Source organism: Chaetura pelagica, unplaced genomic scaffold (genome assembly GCF_000747805.2).
Source record: "Chaetura pelagica isolate M959 unplaced genomic scaffold, ChaPel_1.0 scaffold627, whole genome shotgun sequence".
Taxonomy (NCBI): Eukaryota; Metazoa; Chordata; class Aves; order Apodiformes; family Apodidae; genus Chaetura; species Chaetura pelagica.
Window position 1 is genome coordinate 757,456 of NW_009953970.1, and position 10,659 is coordinate 768,114.

A 10,659-nucleotide genomic window follows, 5' to 3' on the forward strand; every position below is an offset into this window, starting at 1 on the left:
GTGTGATTTCCCCCAGCCTGTACTGATATCTCTGGTTGCCCCAACCCAGGTGCAGGACCCTGCACTTGGCCTTGCTGAACCTCATGAAGTTCACCTGGGCCTACTTCTCCAGCTTGTCCAGGTCCTTCTGGATGATATCTCATCCCCCTGGCATATTGACTGCACCACCTAGCTTGATGTCATCAACAAATTTGCTGAAGGTGCTCTCAAAGCCACTGTCAATATCATTAATCTCACCATTTCAGGGATACGCCTTCTCTATTTAATTTTTGCTTCTTCCAAGTTCTTCTTGCATTAGTTTTGAATACAGAAAAATGCAGCAGCTTCCTATCTCTGTTCATCTTGTCCCCTAATCCATGAGTCTTCACTGATCTCTTGTTTGAATATTCAGTAAAATAAAATTGTCTCAGGGAAGTATTTTTTTCTGACAAACAAGACATAATAAAAATAATGCTTTTTAACAATGTTTGTAACTCTAAACTCTGATTTATTTTGCCTTCTCTAGTCTTAAGTGTTCATCTGCTCTATTGATGAGGTTTTTTTTTTCCTTTTGGAAACTTTCCTGTTTTATAGGACTGTGAATTTCTACTTGTGGGTAGTGTTTTGGGGTTCTTTTGCTTCTGACATCTTTGCTGTATTTTAAATCTTCAAAGTAGAAAAAAAGCTAAGGTCAGACATACCAATGTTTGATTCATGTGCCCATTATAAAAATTAATCTTTTGTATTTATCTGTCAAAGTGTTAATGTTCTGATAATGTTTTAAATTGAATTTGACATGATGGAATGGTATAATTATCAAGTTTTTAAATAACCCAGTGGTTCTGTCTGAACTTATACCTAGTCTAAGTCTTGTTTGGTACTTAGGAAGTTTACTGGGTGGTGTTTGATGCAAGAGAAGGCAACATGCTGAGGTTGGGACTGCAACCCTGGTGGTAAGTACAGACTAGGGAATGAGTGGCAGGAGAGCAGCATGGCAGAGAGGGACCTGGGGGTCCTGGTTGATGGCAAACTGAAAATGAGCCAGCAGTGTGCCCTGGCAGCCAGGAGGACCAACTGTGTCCTGGGGTGCATCAAGCATATCATTGCCAGCCAGTTGAGGGATATGATTTTACCACTCTACTACACTGGTGCGGCCTCACCTTGAATACTGTGTGCAGTCTTGGACACCACGATGTAAAAAGGACATCAAGCTATTGGAGAATGTCCAAAGGAGAGCTATGAGGATGGTGATGGGGTGACTTATGAGGAGCAGCTGAGGTCACTTGGATTATTTGGCTTAGAGAAGAGGAGACTAAGGGGTGACCTCATTGCAGTCTACGGCTTCCTCAAGAGGGGAAGAGATTGGGCACGTACTGACCTCTTCACTCCTGTGACCAATGACAGGACTTCTTAAAATGGCAGGAAGCTGAATCAGGGGAGGTTTAGGTTGGTTATCAAGAAAAGGTTTTTCACCCAGAGAACAGTCAAAGCACAGAACAAGCTCCCCAGGGGAGTGATCACAGCACCAAGCCTGCCTGAGTTCAAGAAGCATTTAGATGATGCTCTCAGGCACATGGTGTAATTCTTTGGGTGACCTACACAGGGACAGGAGTTGGACTCGATGATCCTGATGGCTCCCTTCCAACTCAGCATATTCTATGATATTTTGGAATCAACATTCTGTAGAATGTGGATGCTCTTCCAGATATTTTTTTTTTCTGAGAGGGAAACAATCACAATAAGGTTCTCTTAATGAAATGGTTCTTTTTTGAATGTAATAAGCTCATGACACTTCCTAAAGCAGTACTTTGAATAGATATATAAGTTAGTGTCAGAAGAGACAATAGTAGTTTTAAAAAAGGACCCATTATAATATTAAGGAGAGAAAGAAGGGGCTAACTTGGAATATCACAGGCCTCCTTGTGTCATTATCATCTGAACTCCGGTAACTCCATCCTCCCATGTGTCCTCTTGCACCTGGATAATGTCTCCTTGATGTCTGACAACTGTATAGGATATGAGATTCAACTTTTCTTTCAGTGTATCTCTGCCAAGCATAAGCCAAAGGATGCTCAGCAAGACTTTGATTATATTGAAACTGTCAAGTACTACAGTGAAATATGACTGAAAAGATTTGGGGTAAGACCCCAACATCAGCTTTTTTTTTTTTTTTTTTTTTTTTTTTTATTTTTGGGGACACTATTTCAAACTAGGTCTGGTCCAAATGCTTGGTCTGAATGACATTAGCTCCTCCCCAGGACCCTGTCTTCTGTCTTAGCTTCATCTGAACGGAATCCATTTCACACATGGCAGGATTGCTATGTGGTGCTATTGAAAATACAGTAAGTGGGGGTGTTTGGGCATAATTTCAAAACCAAACTTACCTAATTTGAAAAACTAATGTATGTGCATGGTTTGAGGCATAGCAGTGGTGACAAATACCTTTTTATATACCTGAGTCATCCTTTTACTGCAGAAGGTGACCAAGGCAGGGAAATGCATCCTTAGTTTGCAAAATGAAGAAAAACAATGGAGTTGGAATTTCATCTAGTCCTAGCTCACTTTTCTGTTTATGCCCTCTTTCCTGATGAATCCCTGATCTCATATCATGCAAGGGATTAATTCTCTTACTACAGACACTAGTAGGAAGAATTTCCTATCTACTCTTTTGTCATATTCCTCTGTGATCTTGTTACATAAGAAAAATAGATTTCTACTTATCCAAGGCAGTATTTTTTTATTATTTTTTTTTTCCCCTATGTGGACTGTGATGATGCAGGACTCTTGTGAACCATACAGGCAGATTCACTTTTATATAGATATTGTTGTAAGGTGTTTATGCATTGCAGCACAACTTGGTTTGTGAATAAAATGGCCAGTTTCACTCTGGTTGAAGATGGACTGTTGATAAAAGAATCCCAAGGCTTTGTCTAAAACTGGATTTTCTACAAATTAGTACATTAGAGTACCTCCCTGAGCTCTACATAATTAGCTCTTTCTATTTTCATATGTTCATCAAATTGAATTCATTGAAATATTTAGAAAATTGGATAATATACAAAGTTAAAGCTTAAACAGTTACTTAATGGTGAAAGCATTTGAAAAGAATGAAGTAGATGCAGTGGCAGTTACTGGCTGAAGCCAAAAAAAGAATAATTTTGCTCCTTTGCTGATTTCTGCACCCAACCATAAGCTTCATGACTCTCCTAATTAACTTCATGCTGGTGAGCAGATTGAGAATGGCTCTAGTCAGCACTAAAAATGCCTGGAAACATGCTGGTTTAGAGCTGTATGCAAAGTTGCTGATTTTTTTTTTTCAAAATCACTGCCAAAAGCCACAAAACATAGCTGCATATGTTTCATGCTAATCACAAAATAATAAGGTAATTGATATTCAACAATTTAAAACAACAAACAGAGCACATACTCTAAATCTGCCTTGCTGGTTTTAATTAATGCTATTGCCCACTGTTTGAGTGGAACCACAAAGGAAGTGGTGGGAACTTGGTTTTGAAAAAGAGATCTTTTCCAAATTGTTGATAAAGCATTTAAATAACTCTTTATACGTCCAGGAAGGAAGCTGATGAACTGTCCTCCTTTCTCCATTGCTCGTGACAAATTTGAAAAGCAAAAGCAAGGTTCTTGGAAGGTTAAACTCTGAGAAGATCTGGGAAGGGTTTTGTTTCTTTCATTCAGATTAACTAGTGCCTCCTAAGGAGCTCACTTCACATTTTGTCCAGATTGTTTTAAAATTAATTATACCTGTTCTTAGGGAATATCTGTGAAGTACAATCAGTTGTTTTTGAGACTACTGTTAATCTACATGACAAAGAAGCTGAGCATAGAAACAGTTATATTGGTGATGGAAAAAAATAAGAAAATAAATAGCTGTTACTAGGAGGGAAGAGGAAGAAAGGTCCTGGCATTGAAATAATAGGCACAATTAGTATTCAGAATCAGCTCTTGAGCTAGGGGGATTTTATGGAGGGGTTTTAGTTGTTGTAATTCTGTTATCTTTAGTAGTCAAAATTCTAGACTACCATGAGATGTCAGAGGTCTTTTAGTAGCCCTCAGCCCTACCATCTTACTGGCAGCTAAACCAGCTAAGTGTACAAAAATTTGAACGATACATCTTTGATAAAAATACACATTTCTATCAATTATTCTATTTTAATTTTTCTGTACTGTATAGTAACTTTGGATAAAATTTGATTCCTTCCTCTCTTCTGGAAGGCCACTAGGAATCTCTTCAATGATTGTGCTGTGTAAAGCATTAGGCTATTGCCCTTGTTACCTCAGCTAGTTTCATTTGGTTGATTACCTGTTTTGTTTGACTGTGAGTGTTTTTCCATTTCTTTGTGTATTTGTTTTGAAAGAAAGTGGGAAAGGACAGCTGTAGAGGTATGATAAAGAACCTTCCTCTTGTCTTCATTGTCTGCCCATCCTCACTTATGGTTGTGATTGCTTCATAAAACCTAAAATTTCAATGTATGTGATGGTTGCTGCAGAGCCCTTCGATGAATGATTTATTAACTGTCTACTTCTGGGTAAATGGATAAGATTCTTTTTCATTGGAATAGCAACTATGATAATTTATTTAAAGCTCTATTCAAGGAGAAGCTTGGGTAATTTTTCTCCTGGAAATGCCTTAGAAGGAAAGATTTTGTTCATTGGCCAGATGAAGCAGTTATCAGGAGCAAAATGCTTAAAGATCTAGTGCTTAAGGATCTTGTGCTTTGACAACCTGCATGTGACAATCCAAAAAATTTCCATCTCTACTTTTTAGTTATGCTTTCTAATTAGAATGTAGTTATTTGAAGATTATGTTTTCTGAGATGACTGTCAGGAATAATTTTTTATGTCTATTCTCTCATTCCTATTAAAAGGAGTATGGTGTATCATTTTGCTTAATTGTGGTATTGTTCTGGATAAACTCTAAAGAAAATTACCAACTTACTGAATTGGAAAATCTCAGCCTGCTTTTTTCCATCTAGCATGTTGAAGTGGCTTCACTGGTGCAATGTACTAGGACAAACCATTTCCTAAAGGAAATAAATATCTATAAAGAGCAGATCAGACAATGGCTACTAAATATGTAAATCCAAATGCAATCTCTTTCACATCACAGTTTCTGGCTGCCAGAAGCTGGACTCTGTGTATTAAGGAAAATAATAATTATCTTAAATATGTTATTTAGGAATCTGCAACTCACCACTAATAGGGATGTAATATGGGGCAACCTTGAGCTGATATTCTCCAATGCTTCTACTGTTGTTCATTAATTTAATTTCTTCTGGCTTTTTCTAGTAAATGTATGATACATTAAGCCTAGCTCTTTTTGTCATACTACTTTGCATTTGGGAGAAGGGAAAAGAAGGTGACAGTGTTTTGCTCCTGTCACTTAAATCCATGTCTATGGTGAATAATAACACAGCTCTGATGTTTTCCATTCTGCACCCAACTTCTTGTGTCTGTATCTTCTGGGCATACTTGTATCAGTAACATAACAAAGCAAACCTCACTCATTCTTGCTGCTCCAGCTACTATGCTTGAGTGCCAACACGTGCCATTGCCTTTGGACCCTGCCCAGGCCCACTGTGACAAAAATCATGATTGTGGGACTCTTAACAAACAGTGTTGATGGAGGAACTAGAATCTAGCAGATTCATTCTGGTTGTATATAGGTCATTTATCTATCCCAAGTGCTTTTTTAATGCTGCATTTTTTATAAAATAGTAATATGAAGTTTTAAATATCAGGCAACTCAAGATGGCAGAAATTGTAGTGAGCAGCTCAGTGAGTAAACCCAAAAGTGTCCATTGAAAAGCATGTATGGCAGAATCAGGAAAAAGAAACTACTATGTTCCACGTCACGTTTGGAATATCTTTTCTGTCAAAACTTTAGGAGTTAAAAATAATGGCTTCCAACAGGTTTCCGAATCATCTACTGGTTTGAATTAGTGGATAGTTCAAGGTCAGGTAAGAAAGATAGATGTACAGATATAGATACAGATATTTAAGATGAAAACCAGAAATTACTGGGTTTAAGTAATAAAACTTTATTTAATAGTAAAAAAAACTATACTTTTTATATCTGCACCACTGAAGATTATTATTTGTCTTTCAGTTATCTTGCAGGTAGAACTTAAATTTATTTTTTTCCTACCTAGGAGCTCTCAGAGTGTCTTTCAGAGAATTTTGCTGAATTATTTTAATTTTTATAGATGTCCGTGGATAAGCTAAAAATACAGGTCAAGGCCAGATGAAAAAAATAATACCGAGGAGGCTGAAATGTTTCTGGAACCCAAATTATGGTGCAAGCTCTATATTGTGCTGTTCGAAACTGTACAAATACATGTATTGTGTAGGAATGGTGCAACTTGGGTTTAGCAAATTGATGCCTACATAAAGGAAATAAAAATTGAGTATAGAATTTTCCATATTTCATAGAATCATAGAATCATCCTGGTTGGAAAGGACCTTGAAGGTCATTAAGTCCAGCCATAATCTAAATCCACCAACCATAACCTAATCTACCTATTCAGTGCTTAAATCATGTCAGTAAGCACCACATTTTAAACTCTATCAGGGATGGTGAATCCACCACCTCCCTGGCCAGCCTGTTCCAGTGTGTATTCCTTTCTGTATCTGCTAAACCCAAAGCAGACAAACTTTCATGTTGCCTAGCTTACAGTGTAGCACTTCAGTACTCCCACTGACTTTTACCAGCATGAGAGGAGTGAATGTTGATGAAGTTTCTTCTCACATACAGTACTTCCAATTTGAAAGTTCAGTTTGCAGCTTCCTTAAATACATGCCATTTTTATTTATTTATTTTTTTTTTTTTAGCATTTACTATTAGATACTTAGAGTTTGTAATAAGTTCTTGATATTTCTTCCCTGTGTTGCTGGCTCTGGCTGTCCAACTAAAATGGCATTTAAAATAATTAAGTTGTATTAGGATATATATATATTGCTGTACTGGCTTTTTAACTAAAGTATTTTAAAATGTAATATTGTAGGAAAGATAAGAGAGGGAAACAATGTATCAAGTGCCCAGTTTGTAGCAGTTCTTTGACTCACCGTTAGCACATTAGTGACACAGCACTGTAGCACTGAATTGGATTTCAGAACAGCAAGGAAAACTTCCCCAATATAGAACAAGACATTTCTTCTATGTGAGGTGTTGTAAATGGAAACAAATTGGTTTGCCTTTGTTATTTTAGATTTTATTTTATAGTAATAAAAATATAAACCAAAATCAACACTATGCAAATTGAATTTCTAAGAATAGCAGTTATCTGGAAATAATTTAATCTGAAAAAAAAAAAAAAAAAAAAAAAAAAGTCTTCCAGTTGAGAGATTTGGGAAGAAGTTTCTATAAGGTGTACTTTCTTTGATTTTACTACCCTCATTGGCTACTTTTGTGTCCTTGACTTTAAATGTATATATACACTGTTACTAACAATTTTCTCTGTAAACATTTGAAGAGCAAACAGCAGTGTCTTGTAAAGGGTAAATGGAGTTTCTGAGGTGAACACCCTGTAGGTAACATGGACTTGAAAGAGCATTCCAGCCGAGCTCTGGCTTTTACAAGACTATCACCAGTGCTCCAGTGTCTTTAGCCTTGCTCAGAATCGTGCCATTGGTATTTTCTTCAAACTATTGGAAAAGCAAATAATCCTTGCCTTTACTGGGATTAATTTACTGCAGCCTGAAGCAACAGATCTCTTCTGGCAACCATTCATGAGCTGAGTAAGCAGCACCCTCACATCTGTTGACAATGCAAGTTCCTTGTGAAAACCAGTATCTGAGAATACACTGGAGTGTCCAGACTGGGAGAGGGAATATTAGAAAGTAACAAATGAGAGCTCTGAATTTGAACACTTTGAATCAGCTACTCACATGGTGGAACACGGATATCGTATTTGTTGGCTTCTGTTTCTCCAGTATTTATGTAGCTCAGCTGGAAAACCAAGAATTGTTATGCTGAGACAGGCCTGTCCCTGTCCATTCTGGCTTGGAGAGTTACTGAATATATACTAGATTAAAGTTTGTTGGGTTTTTTTTGGTTTTTTTTTTTTTTTACTGAAATTTTAATAAAGATTATATTTTCAGGAAAGTTAGTAGAGCTCTGATGTTTTTATTGGGGTTTTTTGGTTTTTTTTTTTGTTTGTTTTTTTAAAAAATATTTATTATTAAACCGTACTTTTAGAAGGTACTTGATAGTGGTAGAGATGTGATCTGATTTTGGCAATGCTACTTCAAGGTCCAGGAGACCTGGTGTTCTCTCCCAGCTTGGTTGTTTTACACAAAACTGTATATCCCTTTGACTTTTTGTATGGCATTCTCCTAGCTGTAAGATTGAGGTAGCAATGGGCATTACATTTAATATTTCCATAGCCTGGAAACATACTGCTACCACAAAGGTATTCTGACTTAGCTTTGAACTCGAAGATATTTTAAGAATATAAATTTTTATGTCAGTGATAGATAAGATATACACATGTATTCAGTCAAGAAGCAGGCTAGTTGCATAATTGTGATTCATGGATCAGTCTTACATCTTGAGATTTCTTTAGTCAAAGTGAACTATCAGCATCTACTACAGAAATGGAAAAAAAATAATTTAAAAAAATATTAAATATGTTAAGCCAATAGATCCCATCTGTTTGTAAGTATTTGGTGAGGAAAAAAAAAATTAAAAAAATAATGCATACTTCTGGGTGAGTTTTTTGCTTATGATATAAGCTGTTGAAACTTGTCAGTATTCATGTTCAAAATACAAAAATCTGATTTTCCTTTAAGGGCTTTGGTTGCATGTTGTTACTAGCATTCATAAATTATCCTGCAATTAAGATAAATGACATGGCAAACAGCTTTAAATTGATAGTGAAGCACATTAGTCAGTGACTTCTTTATTTATCATTTCTATTTCTAAAATTAGTTGCTTCCAAATGGATCTTTGGTTTTGTATGTAATCAGACTTTTTTTATATTCAGTACAGCCTTTACTTATGTTTGTACCTGATTTATTTTATTTAAGAACTACTTATGTGCTTTTATCATTTAGTTTTCTATTGTTGGTGCCAAATCCTGAAAAATTGGTCCCTGTAGTATGCTGCAGCCATTAAATACCAGTTGGTTGCAGAATATCATTTGAACTTATTAAAATGTGATTCATCTACTGCCAAGTTTATTCACAAGCCTTGTGCTGGGCCAGGCATTATGCATCAAGGGAAACAAATGCAGACTCCCGTGGGTAGAGTTGGACAACTAAATTCTGTGAGGATAGTTAACTCCTGTGTGCAGTGGATCCTGCTGTCCCTTTTCTCTTCTTTTCACTTTTTTTTTGTTTGTTTGTTTGTTTGTTTTCCCCTGAAGTGGCTGAGGGAGGAGGCGCTTGAACACGTGAGCGAGCAGAACTTCTGTGGTCTTAATCCCCTAATTAGACTATCTTGCACAGATGGTATTTAGATCCTTTTTTTTTTTTTTGTCTCTGAAGAAAGCATGTGGTAGCAATATTCAGAAATTTTATAAGATCAAACATGCTACGTAGGTTCTGCTTGCATATTTCTTAACCTTGTATTTGGGCCAGACCACTGGGTGGAAACAAATGTGAAATTGAACGTAAATACACAATGAAATCCTTACAAAATTACTTTACAGCATGCAATAAATAAGCAAATGCATTGCACTACACAGGTGGTATTTGTGGCAAGGCAACACATTTTTTCATTATCTTTATTGTTGATCCCAACAAGTAAAATTCAGTAAAGTTTGCATTGCTGCACTCAGTCCAATGTTATATCCAACAATGTATTATAAAGGAGCTACACTTTAATTTTGTTTAGAATAATAAATGCTGATGAACACATACTGAATTTTCAAGATTAAGATATACAGTAGGTTAATTTTGATTTTAGCATTTTGGTCAAAGTGATTATATAATGTAGTTGTCAGAGGGAGATGGATTATTGTAAAGCACTTGTGCTGCAAAGTCATTTGCAGACAGTTGTTTGTTTTTTTTAATCTATCACATAAATATCCCTGATGTTATATATGAGAAAAATTGTATATTCACTTTAAAAATTACTCTAATTATGACAATGTTTTACATTTTATTTTGCATCACCCACAATACCAACCAATAACACATGAATGAGCCATCATAAAAGCTGAGACTCGCTGTGTTTAAATCTTATATTGAACTTGCCAGTTACAGTGACAGTTTCTCATTCTGTCTGGCATTTATATGGTGCAATTGGAATGAAATTGCAGCTTATAAATCGTCCAAGGTGTGCTGCCAGTAAATGAAATGGGATTTTCCCATGTTGTTTTGATAAAACACTGTTTTACTGTGTTTTGTTGCTGGACATATTTGAAGTGTTGCTGATTCTCATAAGAACTACAAAGAAAAAAAGAAGTTATGCAAGTAACATCTTGAGTAGAAGACCAGAAGATAAAGAGAGGTAAAGAAAAGTCAAGAAAGAATAGTTATAACAAAATGCTGTTAATCTAATACTAACAGCATTTGAGAGAATGATGCAAGTTCTAGTACTTTTAACAGTACAAAATGAAGATTCTAGATGGCCCTAAGAGTAATGATGCAGGTCAAAAACCCAGTAACAGGGACAGATTTCCTGTTCTAGGTGAGAACAGTGAGGCAGAAACAATATCT

General features: G+C 36.1%; 1 protein-coding gene across 1 annotated transcript in view; it reads left to right on the forward strand.

The window, feature by feature from the left end:
• Positions 1-10,659, forward strand: part of ROBO1 (roundabout, axon guidance receptor, homolog 1 (Drosophila)) — a 627,322-nt gene that overhangs the window by 413,164 nt on the left and 203,499 nt on the right. The window lies entirely within an intron of this gene.